A 22,921-nucleotide genomic window follows, 5' to 3' on the forward strand; every position below is an offset into this window, starting at 1 on the left:
TTTTCTTTTCTTTTCTTTTCTTTTCTTTTCTTTTCTTTTCTTTTTTCTCTTTTCTCTTCAGGGCTTTACAACAAGGTAACTTGAAAAAAGCTGACTTACAAAAAGGCAACATGAGTTAGAAGGACAAAAATACAGAGCCATGGAGTCTTTTGGGACAGCCCATAAATTTGAGCAATATCTTCTTCTCAAATGCAGTTCATAACAACCTAATAGAGATTTTCCTTCAAGTCAGCCTTTTTCTGAGCTCAAAAAGGGTAGGAGGGGAGATCTGACCTTTGATGAAGTTACTGTATCTTTTATTCCTTTAGTTCAAACAAAAGACTTCAGGCCTTTGAGCTGTGCTGGCTTCATTTTTTGTTTGCAGGAAATGAAAATATGAGGCAAGTTAAAGGCATGCAGAATGAAATTTCTGTCAGTTATTTAAATTTTAGGGCCTTAATAATGAAAGAGTTGTGATTGAAGATAGCCTTTGAATATATTAAATGTGGGTATGGCATTAATGGATAAAAATTGAAAATAAACAGATACTGAACTGCAGGCACAGCATGATTTTACTCTGAAAAATGTTGGAGACCTCAGCAATGCACACTTTAGAATGGGTACTGTTCTTAAGTAACTAACCGGCAATTAGATGGCTCTAATGAAACAAAAAACTGAGCAAATGATTGTGTACATTATCTTACATTTGAACTTCTGTTTGTGGAGCACATTGTCAATAAGCAAAAAAAAAAAAAAGGATTTAACTTTACAATGACCTTGTCATTCAGATTTGATTAAGTCTGTACTGCAGTTTTATTTCCTGTGGTGCCCATTACTGGCAGGGAAGACACAATTATAATTATCTGACAGTACCAGAATCATTTAAAAAATTAAATTCTTGTAGCTGAATCTAAAATATACACTTTAACTCATCATGGAAAACTCTTTACTGATGCAGAAACTTAGCAGAAGAAGTCAACCTCTATATTCAACCAACAGTGTAAATTAAGATTGTCTTTATTAAGAATGCATCTGGCTACATTAACTTAGCCTACATTAACTTGGTTTCCCAATTATTTGTATATACAAATGTGTATACAAATACAACTGCAAATGAAGAAAGGTATTTATATCAGGTGCCTCAGAGGATTGTTAAACAAAGCACAGTCACTTCGTTGAAGTCTCTAAATATCAAGAAATACAGCTTCTGTGCAACTGTTTCTGCAACAGCCAGAGAAGACTAAGAATTATCCTTATTTAATGGAGATGGTTGCTAACAGAAACTTATTGCAAGTAGGTCTGGCTCTTAACATGCTCACAGCCCCAAATCCTCTGCAAATGAGGGCTGAAAAGTTAGGAATCATGTTCCAGGATTGTAAATAGGAAACAGTGAATCACAGAGGGACAGTGCCTTACCAAAATGAGATAGTAGAAGATCAAGGAAGCCACAACCAGGCTCCCTGCTTCTGCTGCCTTCATGTTTATGTGGATTTGGACTACAGGAGAAGTGCATCCAAAATGAATAATGACACTGAAATATCTGTGTTGTCATATCACCGCAACTGAGGAGTCAAAGAGGCCTTGAACAGTGCATCGGTGAAAGATAGCTCATGGGGAAAGAAGCCAATGGAGAACTCTCCTGCATCACATGCTGAGCCAAGTTCGTATTCTGGAGCAGTTAAAGATGATTTTTGCTGTTAAGAGTAATCTAAAACTGTACTCTGCTGGTTTGGGTGGGGGGTTTTTTTGCCTTGTAACCTTTTTTCCAGCTTCATAGTCAAGAAGAAATGAAGGCTTTAGTTTGCTAAAATAAAAACATCTTCTTTAACCATGCTTGTGTTTAAAAGGACCTCAGGTACTCTGGCTAGCAGAAAGTAAATTATTTCTTCAGAAGCAGCAGCAATCTTTTTACACAAACTGTACAACCATAAAGAAAAAAATAAAAAATTGGAGCCTTGATTTGGCAAAGAAACTCTGTACATGAAATATTTCTCTTCTGTGAGAAATTCTGATTTCCAAATTTCTGCTCTATAGCAATGCATATTGAAAACTTTTTATGGATTTATAGGAGCAGAAACAAGCATTTGATGTTGATCAGATATGATATCTGTCCTATATTCATGTCAAATATGAAACTTTGCTGAAGAAATTGAAATATGTGCATTTGTCCTTTTCTCTCTGCAGACCAGACACCACTGTCCTATCTGCTCTAAAAATTGTAATCTTCAGGAGAATATAAACTTTAATGTCATCTAGATTCAACTTCAGATTTAAATCCAGTTGTGCTATTATGTCATTTCTAGCACAGTGAAAAGCAGATATGTTTCTGCAGAGATTTTTTTGAGGATTTCATTAATTTTAAGTAATATCAGACTAATATTTTCTCATGCTTATTTTCATATTAAATGCTAATCATATCTATTAAGCTGTTGGCTTGCAAGATCAGAGTTATTCTGGAAAATGTATCCACATTTTTTAGACTGTTTAATGCTCTCAAAATGCAAGATCTTCTGTTCTAGAAATAGAAAAGCATTTAGTCATGCCTACCAGCAAATAGCTAGGAAATATAGAGAATACTATAACCTTAAGGCCAACAATGCAAACTGACAAGAGGTATTTGTGAAAAACTGTATGCAAATATCCAGAATGGGATCTCATCAGGAAAAGCACAATCCCACTCCTCACTGGAGTAAAACCAAATGTGTGTAATATCCTCCAGCCCACTTAATTATAGAAAAGTGGAATTATTTGCATTGGAAAAGACGTCTACAATTATGGAGTCCAACTGCTAACCCAGCACCCCTGTGTTAGCCCCTGAACCATGTTTCCAGGAGCCACATCCACATATCTTTTGAATGCTTCCAAGGATGGTGACTTCACAACTCTCTAGGCAGCCTGTTCCTCTGTTTCTGATACAGGCCAGGGTGTCATTGGCCTTCTTGGTCACCTGGGCACTCTGCTGGCTCATGTTCAGCTGGTTGTTAACCAGCATCTCCAGTCCTATTTCACCAGGCAGCTTCCCAGCTACTCTTCCCCAAGCCTGCTACATGGGGTGGTTGTGACCCAAGTGCAGGACCCGACAACTGGTCTTTTTGAACCTCATACAGTCGGCCTCAGCCCATCAATTCAGCCTGTCCAGATCCTTCTGCAGGGCCTTCACACCCACCAGCAGATCAACACTCCTGCCCAACTTGGAATTGCCTGTCAACTCCCTGAGGATGCCTTCCATCCCATCAAGTAAATGATAAAAATATTAAAGAGAACTGGCCCCAGGGCTCAGCCTTGGGGAACCCCACTAATGACCAGCTGGCAGTTGGATGTAGCTCAATTCCCAGCCATTCCCCAGGCCCAGCCACCCCACCAGGTTTACACCCATTGAGGAGAGCACCCATCCAACTTGTGAGCAGCCTCCCTGCCTAGCTGGGTGCCTTGGTCGTTCTTGTTCAACAGCTGGTAAGGGGGTTATTAATACCAGAGTTCAGCCAGCCCGTGCAAGGAAAAGCACTTCCCTTTCAAGCACTGTCAGTGGATCTCATCAAGCTTACTTTCAAAGAGTAGGATCTGCCTTTCTTTTGTCAGCCTGGGAATGCTCCTTTGTAGCAGAGGTAACCACTGGCAGACCTAGGAGGACTGCAGCAGGCAGCCTATTGCCTCATGTTCTCATAGACCAATGCAGGAAAAACAAACTAACAAATAAATAAAACTTGAAAACTAGCATTCAGACACTGTCATTTTTCCCCCACTGCTTCTCCATTGACATGATTAGCACATGGTCAGAACCATGCTGCGCATTTTTCAGTTAACTGTGTACATCTGGGTGGAATGAGAAAAAATGTTTTGCACAATAGAAACACTAAAACATTGGTCAATATTTTAGCAACTCTCTCATCCATTGGTGCCTCTGACTTAATGTGCATTTATCCTAAATGAAGCTGGTGAACAGTTTCAGTTTATCTTCAATGTTGTTCAATCGTTTACACACCACCTTATGCAAAAGTAAAGCAATAAGTGTCATCCACAGTACTTACAGCCAATTAATGACAATTTAGGGGAAACAAAGATTCAGTGTCTGAGCTGTAAGATGCAGTATTTAACTGCTTTAAGATTCCCTATCTAAGGTTATTAATATAAACCATGTGAAATTAATGAATGAAGATAAAATAAATATATAATCATATTTTTTGATAGTTTAATACATATTCTATAGTATCATGGGATAAATCAGGTTGAATGCACCCCTGGAGGTCATATAGTCCATATAGATAGAACATGTATTCAGAATTTTACAACACAATTCTTTCCTTAGTATTTAAACACTATTGCAGGCAAGACCTTCAAAGAAACCTACTGAATTTATCACATGTTTTTCTTCACTGAAATCTGGTCTCAGTTCCTCACCCTTTCTTATGGCACCAAGCACAATCAGAACTTCTGAGTGCATTTTTAGAGCTGAGGGATAAAGTAGAATGCTAGCACTTAACAGGAAGGAAAATCTGCTATTCTGTGCAAACTTGAAAATATGACACTGATATCCTGAAATATGGAATAATAGTTTAGAAGTATTCAGAGTCTTTCTGAACCTTTTGCCAAAATGACCAAAGAAGTATCTCTTCTAAGTTGACTAGAAATAACCCCATTTTTATTTTTAAGGGAAATGTAAGTATGTGATATTAAGATTTTAAAGCTTACAGAAGCTCTTACAGGTTATGAAATAGATCTTCCTGTGTGGCAAAGGATGAATTATCTTCATTTGCTTTACCAACTATAAATTCAGTAAAAAAAGATTATAGACACACCACTATTTTTTTTTCCTCGGGGTTACAAAATATTAGTTACTCTGGTACAGTGTAATTTTCTCTATTTTTTCTTATTCCGTCTAATTACTGTAATTTAATCTTATTCTTATAATGATCTCATAGTGAAAAAATATATATTTCCTCTATGTGAAGACAATTGCTATCATAACTGAGCAAAGGTAAAACATAATCTTAAATTAATTTATGTATTTTTAAAGTCTTCTTGTGTCTGTGCAAAATCACTTCTCTGGCAGCTTCCCAGTAAGTATAAGTTTTGACACTAATTAAAACGTATTTTTGTTGCATAACTTTTTTACCGCAATGGAAAAGAAAATATTTTTATAAGAATGTTCATCCTATTGAAATGGAAGCTATGGGCATACAATTCCAAGCATATTTTGCTGTTTTTTCAACTATCAAATAAGTGATAATACAATTAAGCTAGTCTGCTCATAAGTCAATCCTGCTGTGTGAGGGGTCACTTTACTATCCTATAATCTGACTTTAATATTTTTTTGAATGCAACTTCCACTGTAATCTTGGAAAATATTTGTTTTTGGAAAAATATTGTTGGAATGCAAGTTTGCATTCCAACAATGTATAACATTCTTTAATGCTGACACTTGTTGACTATGTGATTCAATATCAAGAATGTTTTGTACTACCTAGAAAATGTGAAGAAAAAGGAAAAAGGAATTTTTCATAACAAAAACCCCCAACATTTATATATATATATATATAGATAGATAGATAGATAGATATAGATATAGATATAGATATAGATAGATAGATAGATAGATATAGATATATATAGATATATATATATATAAGAATATGGAGGCAGATCTAATCCCACATGATAAAATGGTAAAATGGAAGACAATTTATAATCAGGAGGGGATAAAATAAAAGAGTTATCAGAAGGAAAAACAGGACAGAGTAAGAGGACATGTTAACCCTCTGTTATTGCATCTTAACCCTCTGATTGTTAAGGCTTTAAAAATGAGAAAATATTATCAGCTGTTGACTAGAAGGAGATAAATACTAAAAGAGGAAATAACAAATTGGGCTGTCTGACATATATCAGCATGTCAAAAGGGAAATACATTAATTTTAGTATTCTCAACCATGAAGAAGGTTGACATTTTTGACTTTCTGCAGCAAGTTATTTAAATACACACTTAGAAATCGTAGGACATTAGTACAGACTTTAAATATAAACAAGTTCTATTGGTAAAGTGTTGAAATCACATACTAACTTCACATCATTAAGTACAAAGCATTTCTCCAATATGCATTCTCATTACTCTGCATTCTCATCAGAGATAATAACACAACCAACTAGCACTTTTATAGGGCAATGTTGCTACATACTCAGCAGCATCATTAAATATATACTTTTCTTCATGAATTCTACCTAAGTAAGACAAATATTTTGGCTGACAGTAGCAGTGACCACAGTGCTTATCACATTAACAAATATTTTAAACTTGTTTTATTTTATGGTTTTCAAATCCACCTGCAAGAAATGACATTATTGTAGGCTTTCATTTCAGTAGTGAAATCTTCTTCCATATAAACATAGAACAAGAATGCAGAGAGTCCTTTTGCTTGGAAGTCTCATGCTTTCCACAAAAAACATAGCTATTGGGGTACTTTTTCTATGGCCCCAAGGGACAGGCATTATATCAAGTCTTTATATTCCTTTGTCTGTTAATTTCCGATTTCATCATAGCCATTCTAGTTATATTTCATTCAAGCAATGAAAGATAAAGAAATTACTTCACTGTACATTAATTTTATGTTAAGGGTCTAACAAGAGCTGACAAAAGAAAAAAATTTCTCATTTCACCTGTCAGTCCGCTCACTTGAAGTGACAACTTACACTAGAGATGTCCTTGTTTTGGTCTAAATTTGTATCTCTAATGTTTTAATATATTGGTTGCAACTGTGTTATTTCAGAGAAATAAAAGTGGCTTCTATGGACATTTAATTGATGAGATACATGTTTAAAACATCAAGCAAAAAATAAAAGCACCACAGCTTTTATTTGCTTGATGGGTTTGATGAGTGATGTACCAAGTGCTTTCAAAATGATGACAGAATCAAATAATCATCTGCTATTAACTTTGAGAACACCTTAGTGTAAAAGTTTCTCTCCCATTAATTGACTGAATCACACAACTAAACCTGGGAATTATAGAGATGTTTTAATTTCAGATTGATATTTCCCTTTGGCACTAAATGTGTATGAATTGCATTGGAAGAATATGCTTAAAACTTGGTTTTGAATTGAGATGAGACCATAGCTTTGCCAGTTAACAGAAAATATAGGTGGCACAGGTCAGATTGTCTTTGATGACGAGTGAGAATTTGCTAGAAATTTTATATCTTAATTAGGCAGCTTACAAAATATCTGTAAAAATATAATTGCTACAGATATTTACTGGGATTACTTATTTTAAACATAGTTTGTTAATGAACTTTGCTAAAACAGGATATCTGGCCTTGGGACTTTTTCTCACCCAGACACTGAGCAACACTGAGAAGGAGAACAGTTCTTGTGAAACCCTGACACCGACTTCAGCTCATCAGGTGAGAGCAGCTGAAATGATTGATCTTGCCCTTTAGACTCTGTAATAGTAGAGTGTACTTAAAATGCATGCAGAGTACAGTCATTTAAATATGTGAGAGTCCTGTTTCTATTAAAATATTGAATTGACAGACCTGAGAATGACATTTCTCTATTGCCAGATCATACCTGCAGAACTGGCAATGGCCTGGCTGTCAGTCTGGAAACTCAGCTCTAAGTTCACATATACAATACAGGCAGTAAAGAAGACACTGATTATTTGAATTATTCAAATCCAACCCTGTGTTCTCCATTTCAAGCAGGACTGAGCCCAAGAAATGTTACAACATTACTTATTCCTCTAAACAAAAACCAAACACAATAAAAATAGCACTGAATTTTAGATAAACGTCTGAAAGTGGCACAATCAGTTTGTCAGTCAAGTAAGCATGCTTCAGCTGAAACTGCCTTACCGTCTCTTCTGTCATTCACTCCTGTTCCTCCAAGACCACAATCCCCTTTCCAAGTTTTTTGGGACTGTTATGGAAAATGAAAGGCCCTTGGCAATGTCAAATTTGCAGGCAACCCCAACGAAGGGAGGAAGGAAGGAATCTGACTCCATGTTCTCAGAAGGCTGATTTATTATTATATTATATTATATTATATTATATTATATTATATTATATTATATTATATTATATTATATTATATTATATTATATTATATTATATTATATTATATTATAGAATGCTATACTAAAACTAGACTAATGAATAGAGAAAGAATACAGACAGAAGGCTACAAAGAACGATCATGAAAACCTGTGATTCTTTCCAGAGTCCTGACACAGCTGGACGGGGATTGGTTATTAAGTAAAAACAATTCACATGAAACCAATCACACAACCACCTATTGGATAAACAATCTCCAGAAAACATTCCAAAGCAGCAAAACACAGGAGAAGCAAATGAGATAATATTGTTTTCATTTTTCTCTGAGGCTTCTCACCTTCCCAGGACAAGAAATCCTGGCGAAGGGATTTTTCAGAAAATATGATAGTGACATGGCAGATCTCAGAAACATCTCTTTGCCAAGAAGTGCATGCAAACAACAAAGGTCAGGGAGGCAAGTCTTTAATCATCTTGAGGAAAAGAGATTTTTACGCACAGAGCAAGAATGGGTAAATTTGCTGCAATACCTCAGCTGTGGTTTGAAAAATTGTTCAATTTATATTCCAACATTTTATGGTTCGAGTGGAAAATAATTCCACCAGTGTTTAGAATACATTTGTCTTAAATGCCACTAATCAATGAAAATGAAATATTGGAACTAACATTAGTGAAATACATTGATGATAGATGCACAGAAATGCATAACTGAATAGGCTTTAGCTATATTTGTATGGAAATTGTTATTTAAAATATACTCTGTGCTCCCTCTAGTCTATTTTAAACACCATTAAGGAATTTTTCCAAGGGGGAAAAAGAGAATTTCTTTCTCAAATGAATTACCTTCTTCTGTGGTAGAACAATTAACATTTTTGAACACTTGCTACATTCAGTTCATGCTTTGCATACACTATGGCAGATATTGCTTTGCAGTGCTATGCTTTTCTGCTTGATTTTTTCTTTGAGGAACCCTGGAAATTATCTATCTATTATCTACCTTTGGATACTTTATGACATCCTCATCGAATTTATTTTTTATATCATTGTTTTTATTTTTAAAAAAATGATATTAAGTGTTAAAAGGCAGAAAAAAATATTCTATTATCCTTTTGCTGCACCAGCTGTATTCCTGCCACACAAGACATTGAACCCAACAATTTATAAAGTAAAATTAAAATTTAATAGTTCCCATTTTTCCACAAGAAATGTTTAGGATTTGCCATAAAAAAAAACCCCACAATTGTATTCTTCAGCAGAAGAGTTTAGGACAATCAAGCTAAGCACCACAGGATCACAGGATCCCTGCTTGGCAGGTAGGTAGCCTCCACTGAATCCTGGAAGTCAATCACCTTTGAACTCAGTTTATTATTTCATTACTGCTTGCTTGCTTTTCCTTCTTCACTTTCTTTCCAGCCCATGTACTGCACCTTACACCACATACCTGTTTCTCAGGATGTTAAAGAAAAAAAAAAAAGCAAAAGAGAGAAAGGAGAAGCATGTTTTCAGCCAGGCAGAGAATGGCTAATCACACACTGAAAGATGCCCTGGAGAGATTTCCATCTGGTTTGGTAGAGGTTCATAACTGGTTCCCAAACCAGCTGTTATCCATCACTCACAAGGTTTATGTCATGTCCTCTGCTGCCCTTCAAGTTTTCCCAAGGCCAAGGGATTCACAGCTGCATTCCAGTCTCTGCAGACTCCTAAAGGGACATCTGCTGCTGACAGAAGCTGATAAATCAGCCTGAGGACAAAAAGTCCCAGATAGCACTCACAAAATCACAAGGTTTTGGGCACCCACTAAGGCATCCTACAACCTTGCTTACCCCTACTCAACAAGGATGAATTTCTCTCCTACTACTTGTTCAGATTCATGGGTGCCATTCCTTCATTTTGTTTCCTTCACCACATTTGCAATTTTTGGAGCTGGTTGTTAGCCTGGAAGTAAACTCCTGATACATTTTTCTGAAGAACCGAGATTGAAGAGAAAGTGGTTTGGGGACTTTCTTTGTTTGCAGAGGATAGTTAAGACAGGCTCCCATCAAAGTCAACAGCTGCTGCAGAGTCTGATGGGCTCTAAGGACAGTCTAATACTGCTGACAGCACGAAGCCTTATAGGCCACATGCTTGACTTCCCAGACATGAGTGGTATGAACTGCTTCTGCTTAAACTAGTGAATGATGTTTCCAAAGTCAGCCAGCCCAATTATTCTCTGTTGGCACCTTTTTTGACAATATTGACTGTACATTTGGTCATTTGAGCTGCATCTGTTGTGTCCTTGTACCTGTTTCTGAGACGTCACCAATATCAACAATTTTTAAAGTCATATGCAGACCCTTTGGACTCATACTAGAGCCTCCTGGGTCTGTCTGGGTTGGAATTAATTTTCCTTTTATGGATAAAACAGCATCACTTGGAGAGTGACTGAAGGAACACATCTATGAAACCATTAATAAGCTGAAAGGGGACACAGTCAAGATAGATTATTCAAAATGGCCAGGGAAATGTTGCATACCATGTTATGTCATGCCTGAAGTTAAAAAAAGAAATAGAAGACGGCTGTTGTGGCTTTTGAGGTGACCACTCTAGATGCTCATTGTCTGGCCGAGGCAGGGGTGAGTGGTTCGGGGTTTTTTCCCTCTCCTGATCTTACCTTCCTGTATTCAACTGTTTCTGTTCTTTATCTTTGAGTGTTTTTCTCTTATTCTTCCTATATTTTTCTTCTCTGTTGCTGGGGGTGGAAGAGCAGCTGTGTTGGTGTTGATCTGCTGTCAGGTCCAAACCACCACACAGAGAGTACAAACCATTAGATGTGCCAGTTCAAAAGCTGGGATATGTGTCTGCCTGAGAGAAAAAATAGGATGAAGAACAAAAGAAACAATAAACAGTCTCTAGGTTAATTTCCTCTAACCTTAAATCTTTTTTCATTTCTTTTTTTTTTTTCTGAGCTGCCCCGTTACCCTAATTTATATCATTGTGCTGTAAGCTAGAGGTTTTCGTAACTAGCAATGTTTGTCCACAGATATTTTCAGACTCTGTAAGTAAAGAAATCCATACTCATAATAGCTAAAACTCAAGTGTGAATAAGCTGTTGAATTACTTATTTCCTGAGAAAAAACACAGTTGTGAAAGAAGTTATGCCAAATCTCTGGCATACTGGCAACTCCTGGGTCCTAGCTTATTTAAACAGTCCAGAGCTGTAGTGATTTTTGTCGGAGAGCTTGAAATGTAGATAGAGTAAAATTCAAAATTTTAGTTAAGTGGCATACCACATCCCAAACATTCAGTCCTATCTGATTGTTGCAACTTGTGTCCACACCTGTTGTCACTTCACCAGCATTTCCTTCTATCCTGTTCTCTCTTAGCTGCATTTGGTGTGCAACTCAATTTTTTTGTGGAGCTCTTCCATAGGAAAGAAGTATGTTGGCTTCCTACTGTGGAGAAATGGCTTGTGGAAGGCAGACAACTGAAAATGGTGTAGTTCAAGATAGTTGGGTTTTATGAATGAATAACCTGAAATAGAATTGCTACTATGTAATTTTTATCTGTGCAACCAACACACAACAGGAGTAGGATGTGTTCACTGTACCATGTGAAGCAATGCCCAGTTGCAGCAGGGCAGTGGTTTCCATCATGTGATTGTCCAGCTGTCAGAGCTCAGCTCCTCTGCTGCATGAACTTTGGAGCTGAATCAAGCTTAGATATTTAGTATGTCAAAACACAAAGAATCACTTTAAATAGCAAAAAATCCAAAGCTGGAAATGAGGTTTCGATGTAATATTTGACATTCATACAAATTATATAATACCAACAAAGCAGATGTTTGTTATGTTTTTATGATAGCTTATCTTGTTCCAATGGCAATTACACTCTGGCGAGCAGGTCCCTCAGTTGCATGTAATCTTCTATCTTTTCACCCTTGAGAGCCAACTTGAAAATCTTGGCTTATGCTGTGATATAATATAATATCTTATCTACTCTCTCTTTAATTGCACTAGCTTATCTCCTTAACCTGTCAACTTTGACAAGAAATTTCTGTTTAAGTTTATATCTCTGCTATTCTTATGCTGGGGCCAAAGTATATCAGCTAGACACAATAGAAATGCTACAGTCACTTTATCATTACTTGTTTTACAAATGCAATCTGAAACAAATTACAAACTAATTGGAAAGTAGATTTTACTGTTCAAAAGAAAATGCTTTTACAAAATCTAGGACACATTTCCTTGAAGTAAACTAAAATACAGTGATATTAAGAGGGAGCAAAGTTTTTAATTGTATTCCTGACATGACTAGCTTGTTTCTTGTTATCTGTGTTAATGTGTCTTTGAAATTACTCAGGGAAAATAAGATTCAATACCCTTCATAGATTGAAGATAAGACAATTTCAGGCTTCATCATTTCATTATGGCACAAGTGTTGCTATTATTTTTGAAATTTCCCAATAAATTATGTTTTGATCAAAATACAGTACAACTCAATTATTAAAATAAAAGGTTACTTGAAATACCTCTCTTTTATTATGATAGTGATTCAACTCGAGAGTTTCATAAATGGCATATATTTTATGTCATAACACTGAAGGAGGAAAGCCAGTTTAGTCTGCTGTAGCAAGGCTTCTGGGAAAGCAGAATTTCTTTCTGTAAGAAGCCATCATATAGCACCTAGCCACAGGAGTGTATCTGCAGAAAAGTGAAACACTTTGGGCGTCTACCTGCCAGTGTCTGAGGTGAAGATAACGTGGTCCTCCTGGAAAGCTCCCTGGGACATGAGACAATGGGGAAAAAGTGCTCTCTTCTGCATAACCTACTGTCCACCAAAGAGTACATGAACACTGCTCTTGGGATTCTTCTGACCACATGTCTGTACAGGCTATTTAGATTCCTTCTATGTGAAAGCACTGCAATAACCCTTTTAGACTGATTTACCCTAAAGTTGTTCACCTTAACCTACACCTATGTCTATGACACCCATATCTCAGACTAGCCTTGAAGAGTCTTTACATGAAGTTTGATCAGATCTGGATCTTCAAGCAATTCAGACTGTTAACCTCTTTGCTTTGTAGTTATTTTGGGGCTTTGCCTGTCGACAAAATTTGTCAATTCTTTGTAGTGTGCTGACATAGCCCCTTTGGATCAACTTGTGTTATTTCTTTTTACATATATTATATATGCTTTACCCATATATAATATATGCTTGGGGGTCGGGGGGGAGTGATAGAAACAATCTAGGAAAATTATTTTTTTAAATGCAGCTATCCTAAGCAAGATTCTTTCCTATACCAACTATGTACGTGGACTCTAGAATTGCTCTGCATATTCTTAGCCCTGTGTAGTCATTCACAAAATCATATCTTTAACATTTCTGAAATACCCTGGAGGGTTCAAAGCCTGTTTATAGGATATATTCAAGAAAAGCACACAGATTCCTAATCTTATCATCTGAATACACAACCCAGCACTAGCCCAGAGATCTGCAGCAATGTTTTGTGAAGGGAAATACCTTGTTGATTCCCTTAAATATTTTTGAGTTTTGATGGGATGTGTAGTTATCTTTGCTTCTTTTTACTTGAGAAGTTTATTTTTTTCTCAACTTCACTGCAAAGCAGAAATTTTGTAGTAGAAGTCTTCTCTTTCTGTGACTGAAGAAAACCTATCCTATGAGCCTAATATCTTTATGGCAAGAGCAGGAAAAATTGTCCCTTTTTAAAAATTCTTCTCATTCAGATAGGTCAAGATGATGCCACAGGCATTAAATAAGGAGTTTTACCCACTTAAATTCCTGAGTTTAAAGTAAAGCAAGACACAGATCAAGCAAGCAACAGGACCAATGCTGGGAGAGGAGGCAGTGGCAAAAGACTGTTGTAGCCAGAGGAAAAGTACAAGTGCCTGGAGACTTCATCTTCTTGATAACAAGCACTAATACTTGCACAAAATACTTCCTTTGCCTTCAGTTTCCAACTCTCACCTCCTTGCATCTCTGAAGGAAACGGAGTTCTCAGGTGGACTCTTCTACCCCTAATCATATTTGAGAATCACAGAATGCCCTGATTTGGAAGGGCCCACAAGGATCATGAGGTCCAACTCCTGGCCCTCAACCAGCCAGGAAAACCGCAAGAATCTCACCATGTGCCATTGTCCAAACACTTAGTGAAATCTCTCAGGCTTGGTGATGTGACAATTTCCCTGGAGAGCCTCTTCCAGTGCCCAACAACATCACGAAATGGCTTTTTTTTTTTTTTTGCCTTCACCCTGCAATGTATATACATATATATATATATATATATATATATATATATATATATATATATATATATATATACACATATATAAAGGATAAAGGGTAACCTAAATGCATAGCAACCAAATGTTATATTTAAGCGATAAATCCCTGGGTAATTCTGCTAGAATTACAAGACACCAGCAACCCCTTATGACACCACATGCCCACCTGACACAGAACATTGTGTCAGGTCTGAAAGCAGAACATTGTGTCTGTCTGAAAGCAGAGACTAACAAATGCCTCAGAAACCATTTTAAAACAAAGCATGCAAGGTACAAGTCATACTTCCCTAGACTATTTTCCCAGATACCAGCAAACTGCAGTCAGCTCAGATAAGGCTAACAACACCAGTGCAAGTACACTGGAACTGCAAACAGTGTTTTATCCTCAGGAAAGTGTTGTAAGCACAGAAGAATTCATCTCCAAAGAAAACCAGAGGTGAATGGTAGTGGGACGAGGAAAGCATTACCTTATTACAGGATCAGGAAAATAAATTATTTATAAGCTGAATAAAACACAACTTTGAGTCATGAGGAAAAATTAAGGACTAATATTTAGTCAGTGCCCTGCCCTCCATCCTCCCTGAAAAAAAAATTTAAAGGAAGGTAAAACAAGAACAGGTTGAATGTTTGTGGATAAATGTTTTCCACAGCAGAAAGAGCAGATTAGATGGGACCAGAGATGATTATCTCATCCTTCTTAAGCACAACCTGAGCTGCAGTTTTAAACAGATACTTAGTTTTACCTATACTTTATTGCAGATTCTGTATTAATCTGATTTCTAACAGCTGGGTTAGAAACCATGTAGTCAAGTGTCCAAAATCTTCCAACTACATCTCCCTTTATAATTACAGATCTAGTGAAACTGGCTCAGTACAATTCCAAATACACGTGCAGAAATACAAGTTTCTTTAAAAACATTGTAACTCTGAACTCAGATTGGTGTTTTTGTAGAAGTAGAACATTATCCTCCAAGAATAATTAAGATATCACTGAAGAAATACGGGAACTGTAGCTAATGAGAAAAATGTAAATGTGGTTCATTACATATTAGTACTGTGTTACACTGAATAATTTTTCTTATATGTGTTCTACAAATTTGGCAAACATTATAATTTGCTTGTAACGGCAATAGAGAAAAATTTTTTCTTAAATGTAATACCTTTGGCTAGGAGGGCAAAGAAACAATCAACCATCTCATAAAGGGTTTTAGTGAAAAATACATAACCTCAATCTTATTGTATTTGCTTGTTCCCGCTCATTAAAGTGTAAATGTTTTTGTGTGCGTGTGAATAATCCATGTAATGTTTCCTGAATGAACCTCCTAAAGCAATAATATTTAAATATAGGAGGAAGGAAGTTTAAGTGATTATATCACATGACACATCAACTCCATAGAAGAGGAAACTCTGAATTCCCATTTTTACAAATACACAGCCCAATGCTGAATACTGGAGCTAGAGATCATGGTTCAGATAAACGAGGCTACTGCATTAGTCAGGGGATTGATAATGCAGCATAGAATGCTTAAACATCTTCCTGCCAACACTGTAAACCAATACACCTCATTCACTTCACTAATGTTTGAGGGCTTAGGTATTGAAAGAAAAGATTTGATTTCTCTTAGGTTATGTGCTATACAAACAGCTATAAAAAATGAAGGTTGCCTTTCATGTCAGAGCACAATGGGTCAAAGTTTTGCTCAGCCTATGATATTTGTAACATGGTTTTCTTATTTTAAGAACAGGACTCAGCCTTGGGATAGCTAGAGATTTTCACCAACTGAAGGGCTACTCTGAACTGCTTTTGTAAACAGGATTGCATTACGTACAATTTGCTAAGGATCTTTGTCTCCTTAAATTGGCCTAGAACTTCAACTTCACTCCCACATGTTGGTGAAGGATTAGTTCCAGGTAGGGGCACCAGAAAATACATGTACAAGCATATGCAAAATCAGGGTGGTGTAAGCTTCCCTCAGTTACTGGCTTTGGTGAAAGGATACATCTACATTACACAAATTAATCTTTGAAGACTCAAGCTTTTCGTGAGCTTGTCTGGGTTCAGTAGTGTGAATATGCTCTAGAAATGTTTCCTCATGGGACATGGATTGCGGCGGTGGCAGAAGAGACCCATGAGAAAGGAGATCCATCTGATACTCTGAGTAAAAGAGACGTGACATTGGGATGCATAGGAGAGAAGTTACAGTCAGAAGAAATACAAGTGAGAACAGAAAAATGTAAGAAAGGTTTTTTCTACCCAAATTCAGTTCCCTTTCATGAAAAGCAACATGTAGGGAATAGCTGAGGTGAATCCTGGATCCCAGCTTGGGAGAAGTACCAGGGTGTTACAGAAAGTTTGTAACACTACTTTTAAGTCAAGCTTAGGGGTACTATTTCCTTTCCCTGTACTTCCTGATGGTAGTATGATAAATTCAAGTATCCTTTGATCTTGTAAAATGCCCAGCATTAAGAGTGGTTTCAGGGTTGATAACAAATTTCCAGCCTCTCTGACCCCAGGGAGACAAGAGTTTCTGCAGGAATACTGATTTCTTTCATATCCTGTCATTCAATGGTTCAAGATCTCCAGAGTTGTAGGCACTTCACCTTCCTTCAACTGCAAAGTGCCCGGTCTTCAGATTGAAAGTCAGAGCTTTAGCCACTTTTTCCTAAGGCAGAACAAAGGATGGTGGATTTCAAATTGTTTTCTCTTTCAGATAATAACAGAAGGAATTTTGGCCAAGGACAGGAATTAAAACACAAATTTGTGAATTAAATTAAAACTTAATTTCATATTAAGTTATCAAAATCAGTCTTCTTTAGACTAATACAAGTTTATATTATGTTCATTTTGGGGTTTATTTTTTCCTTTTTCCATTAGTATAAAATATCTGCAATTTAACTAAACACTCTAAAAGCACTTGCAAGCAAATTTCTGATATCAGATAATGTTTGTCCTTTCATGATTGCCAGGATCATTTATGGCTCTCTCTGCTACTCCTTCATAAATCCTCCACAATTAATGAATTAGCATTCAATTCTACTGTTTTTTCAAACTATTCTACAAAAAAATAGAAGTCAGTATTATCAAAACCTTTAATTAAAGCATTAAATAAATTAAAAACATTTAATTGATTGATGCTTAGCATTCTTTGGTTAGTTGTGTTAAGAACACATAGACAGACCTTCACTGGAATAAATTTAACTTTAAAAAGGTTCTGAGAGTCACGGAAATCCAATACATTATTGGAATTAGATCATTGCAGTTCAAAATACACCTCAGAAGACTTTCTGACATATTTATTAATTTTTCCCAGGAAGGCAGAAACAATTTTTTATAAACTCAAAATCCAGTCAGAGTAATAGAAAAGTCTCACCGAATGCTGAGCAAATCATTAATCCTACACATTTAATTTAGAACCCAGTATGGTTCTGCCACTCTCAGCTATCATATAAAAAGCAGTATGATTTTCAAAGAAGTTAAACTTACATGTATCACAGTCACATTCTGATCTGCAGTGAGGCCACAGCACTCAGAATCCCTTAAATGTTTCATTTCCATTATGTAGCACGGTGGTCTAATGTTTTGTACTGGAAAGATAATGAAAAACTCAGGAGAATGAAAAGGAAATCAAAGGGAAAAGATGTGCCAAAGAGAAAAGGCAGACAGCATGATTTAAAAAACCTTTCTGGTTTGCTTGAAATGAAATGTCAAACACACTATTTCTAATGCTGCTGGTCCTCCTGCTGTTTCTGATTCTGATATTTCTTAAAGCCTAGGATGTCAAAAAAAAAAAAAAAGAAAAAGTAAAAGAAGAATTTTTAAAAAATTTATATGCTCAAGAACATTTAATTTTTTTCTAATAAGGTCATTTTATAAGTGTATATACACTTCTTTAGGGAAGTAAATTAGCTCATACAGTACCTGGACAACAAAGCTGCCAGAAGTTTGGAAATCAGTCCTTGTTTGCCTAATGTGGGACCTATTTCTCAAAATCACTGCTATCACAGCTACCTATCTCCTAGCAACTGCTAGAAAGCCTAGCAACTGCAAGAGAATTTTTTCTCATTATTTTCTGTTTTTGAATCACCTTCATGGAGTAGATTCTTATCTGTGATTGCATAAAGAAATAAAGAGCCTTTAGAGCCTCTGGAGGTGATCTTTCTCAGCTCAGTTGTATGGAAGTGTGTTATGTTTGGATAACTATATGCATCTACAATTGCTACAGTACTTTACTGAAACCCAGAAGTACTCAGGCAGTTAAAGAGAGTATTCAAAATGGATTTAAGTCTGAAGCTCTGCATGTGCAAATCCTTACAAAGGAGAGATACCAGTCTGTCCCACAGGGCAAGCCAGGCAAAATCACCATGAGAAAGATGCCTCCTTGTTTCAGCAGCTATCAAACATCCAGGAGAACTAGGTGTGTTTAACAGATGTTACACGTACACTTGTAAAAGTGGAAAAACTGAGTGAGTAAAGAGGCCAGAAGCTACTTCCCCAGACACAGAATTTCACAGTCACAAAGAGAACAATCTTTTCAGGTCACTGCTGGGATGTCCACATGGAAATGTGTCCAGCCAGAAAAGGGCGGTACTTCGAGAAATAAGCAGTGTCCTCATTTGAAGTTATTCTTATCCTGAAAGTCTCAGAATTTTAGACATTTACATACCTTCCCAGGAAAGAAACAAAACCAAAAAATAATCTTATGAAATTTCCCAGGGAAAAAAAAAAAAAAGGAATTAGAATGGAAAGACTATTTATTTTCAAATTTACAGCAGAAGTAAACGAAAGCTAAAATTCAGCAAAAGTGAGTACTAAAATATAGTATTTTCTCTGTAAACTATTTACTCAGTAGATTAAACTGAAGGAATATAAAGTGAAGATGAGCTCTCTCATAAGAGATAAGTTGATCTTTTGAAGGGTAGGTACTGTTTAAAAACAGAGATGAATTCTGACAGTGCTCCAAGGGCTAAAATACAGAGAGAAACTTAAAAACAGGGTTTCAGTTAATAACATACAATTTCACAAAAGAACAGATATCATGTTATGTGTTCACCTCCATGTGCAACGAAGCAACAAGCTTCCTGGCTTTCCAGTATTTGTCCTTTCATTTCATTATAAAGCAAGGATTGTTATATAGCTTTCCCAACTTCTGTCATTTCCTAACTTTTGTCATTTTCATACAAAATATATTCAAATTAGGGACCCCTAGTCAGAACTGTAACTTTTGAAGGCTTCACAGGAATTTTCTAAGGGATTTATTCTACCTAACAATTCAACATTCAATAGAATGTCAATATAAAAGTGTCTCAAAGGCATCTTTACATGTTTCGTTTTTCCTGTTTTTTTATTAGAGACACATTTGCTTTTTATTCATCCTGATCTCATTGAATTAGACATTTTTTGCATTATAGCATCTATAAGAAAGGAAATGACTGAATACTTTCCCCAGTACTCCTTCAGTTTTTGAATTCAGTTCTCTTAAAAGTTACCTTCATCTCAAATGGTTCTCTGTTCGCTAGCAATCCTTGTTTTGAAAAACCGAATTTCCTTATACAGTATATAATTATAAATATTAAATTCCACCTAGTTTTCTATCTATCTATCTGAAAAAAAATCAACAAAATGATGCTTGAGCCAAAAGGTTCCAAAAGGCTTGCCAAAATAATCTTATCACATAAAAATATGGCATAAGAATACATGTCCATGTATAAAGGTCGGACAATTTTTGTTTAACAAACACTTTGTGGTTAGGTAGAGATTAAAAATTGGCAAAAAGTCAAATAGAGAAGAAAAGATAACATTTGAAACTTACCTAAAGAAGAGAGAAAGATAGCTCAGGTCAATTGCAATATGGTTTTCAAAATTGTTCTCATATATAGAAAGAATAAATTACAAAGAGCTCATTGTCTGTTAACTCAGAAAAAGTGGGTCTCATAGTCTGACACTACTGCAATGATTTTTGCCACAGCAAAAAATGAAACTGTTCAATGAAATTTCATGAACAATGTCACTATTGTTGACCACGCTGTCACAAAGAATGTGTTGGCGGGTTTAATTCTGAGTTTGTTTTTCATCACAAAACAGAATGGGATACAGATGCTTTATCTTGTCTTCATTAATTTTCTGGAACAGAAGCACTGGCAGCTTCGAGAGCATATCCTACAGTTCTTGAAGGGATCATGAGTAGAAGGGAGAGTTTGGGCAGCCTCATAAGCAGATGTTTTGCTGTATGTCTCTTAATTGCATCTGTCTTTGCTGAGAGTCTTTGTCATTTTGAGAGATTGTTGATGCAATCATAGGTTTTTTTAAGGCAGACATCCTGTTAAAGAGATGTGCTGCCTTCTGCATCTGCATAGTTAGGACCTGCCAAGACTTCTATACTTTTTTTTTTCCTCTAAAACTATGGTGTATAACTGCAGAAATTACCAGAACATACATCTACATTAAATTCTGACAAAAATCTCATTGTTATTCTCTTTTTTTTTACACCAGAAGCCTCTAAATATAGAACAGGGGTCAGGAAAAAATGGATGCACAATAGAGACAACATGGAGAGAACAGGTTTTATATATCTCTGGAATCAGATTCAGAAAGGGAAATGGATACAGACAATGTTGTCGTGCAGTCTCCTTCACAGATGTCACTATCCTCCCACCAGACATCAGACTGGAGTCTGCATCCTACAAGAGCTTCCACAATGCAGAAGCAATAGAGAATGGAGGTCTAGACCTGCTTTTCAGCATCTGCTGCCTGTATTATCCACAAAAAAAAGGACTCAGTGGATATTCTTTGAAACATCAGTCACAGCTTTGCACACCTTGGGAGGTTAGCCTACTGTAAGTTGTGAGGTTCCAGGAGCCCATAGTCACAAACTGGTTTGTCAGTTTGGGCTCCGAAATTTTGTCTGACAGCTCATGGAAACAGAAGGCTTCCATGACGCTACACTTCCAAAAGTTTATCCTCTGTTGCTGGCTGTTACACTTCCCAAGCATAATGCTGTCCCACCAGCCTTGAATGACCACAGCCACAGAAGCTGTGGCTTCCCAGAGGCAAAGTTGTCGCAACACTGAAATTTCTCAGAAGTCATATGTCAGGCTAAAAGAAGCCCAGGAGTCAGACCATTCAGAGTAGTGTCCCACAGCAGCTGCCTCAGGTGACCAAGAACACATCAGTTTGCTCACACTGAGTCTTTTTTCAGTGAGTGGAAGTTTGGGTAGCAGGTCACCAACAAAGAATGCTCAATAGAATGAGCAGAAATAAAACAGGGCTTGTGTCCACATATGAACATTATACAAGACATGGGGCTGGTAAAAAATGACAAAAGACTCATCTCCAGGAAGGAAACAGTTGTGGTCAGGTAACTTTGAATACCAAATGCAGTAACAACACGTGGTCAACATGGTAGACAACTCTATGCAAAGCAAACCTTTGGAAAAACTGTGAATGTAGAGACTTAAGCAGAACCTGTTTGGATGTACCCTTTTAGAAGTGCACTACTTGGTATTGTGGTTCTATTGTCGTGGAGAGCCAGGAAGGAGAAGCACAACTTATTAGCAGTAAAGACCTTTTAAAACTATTTGGAATAAAGGTCAAATCTTTCACTACGTTTATTAGGAATTGTAACATATTAGAGATGTGTGTTTCACCTGACTTCTACAGTATTTGTGTTTCACCATTTATCCCTGATAATACAACACAAAATATTTATTGCTTTGAAGCAAAAGGAAACTACTAGTCTTTCAAAGAAATGCCTGTATGAAGTATTTAAATGTATCTCTGATTGAATTATGAATTGGCAAAAAACTTTCAAGGTAAAAATGGAAAAATTATCATCTCTATTAGTGGACATTGTTAACGTGCCCATTTATTAGAAAGGACAAGTAGAATTAAATAAAAATGGTTTGCCCTTGGGTGAAAATTAGTGTAACTGTTGAGAGGAATTAGAATAAAGGAAGGTGATTTTTTTTCCTTTCCAAAGATCAATTGAATTTTCTAGTGGTTCCAAGGTGCTAGACAGGCTGTGTCATAAAGATCAACGATTGCTTCAGGAAGGAGAAAATTGATAGATTCATTAATTCACAAAGAAAACTCAAAATCCTCCTAAATACTCCAAGGACGGGGAAGGGGGGAGTGGTGGCAGTAAAATCATCATCACTTCTAAGGCAATATACCTCAAATTAAAATACTTATTCTCAGCCATGAAAGTTATTTGATGTATTTTAAAAGCATAACTCACAAAGTACTTTAGTATGTCTCCAGAAGCTTGTCACACAAAATCTCTTCCATATTTTTGACAAAAAAAAAGAAATAAAAAAAGCATACCTTCAAAAATGAAGTTTAATATAGATGCAATAAAAGAAGAGTTAATTCAATGAAGCTAAGTCTTCTGGGAAGTAGTGAGATCTATTAATGCAGTAGAAACAATATGGTTTTCTAGAAAATTATTACATGGTTAACCCCAATATCATCTCGCTAAGGAAATCCTTATGCCAATTGAGTCCAGGGAATTCTTGATAAGAAGGACTTTCCAGGCACTTGCCCTGAATGAAGTTGTCCAGTATTTAAGATTTCCAGAGTAAAGACTTCATGTTTTTGAGGATGACACATGCAGAAATTACATTAAGTCA

The sequence above is a fragment of the Motacilla alba genome, chromosome 1A, assembly GCF_015832195.1.
Source record: "Motacilla alba alba isolate MOTALB_02 chromosome 1A, Motacilla_alba_V1.0_pri, whole genome shotgun sequence".
Classification (NCBI taxonomy): domain Eukaryota; kingdom Metazoa; phylum Chordata; class Aves; order Passeriformes; family Motacillidae; genus Motacilla; species Motacilla alba.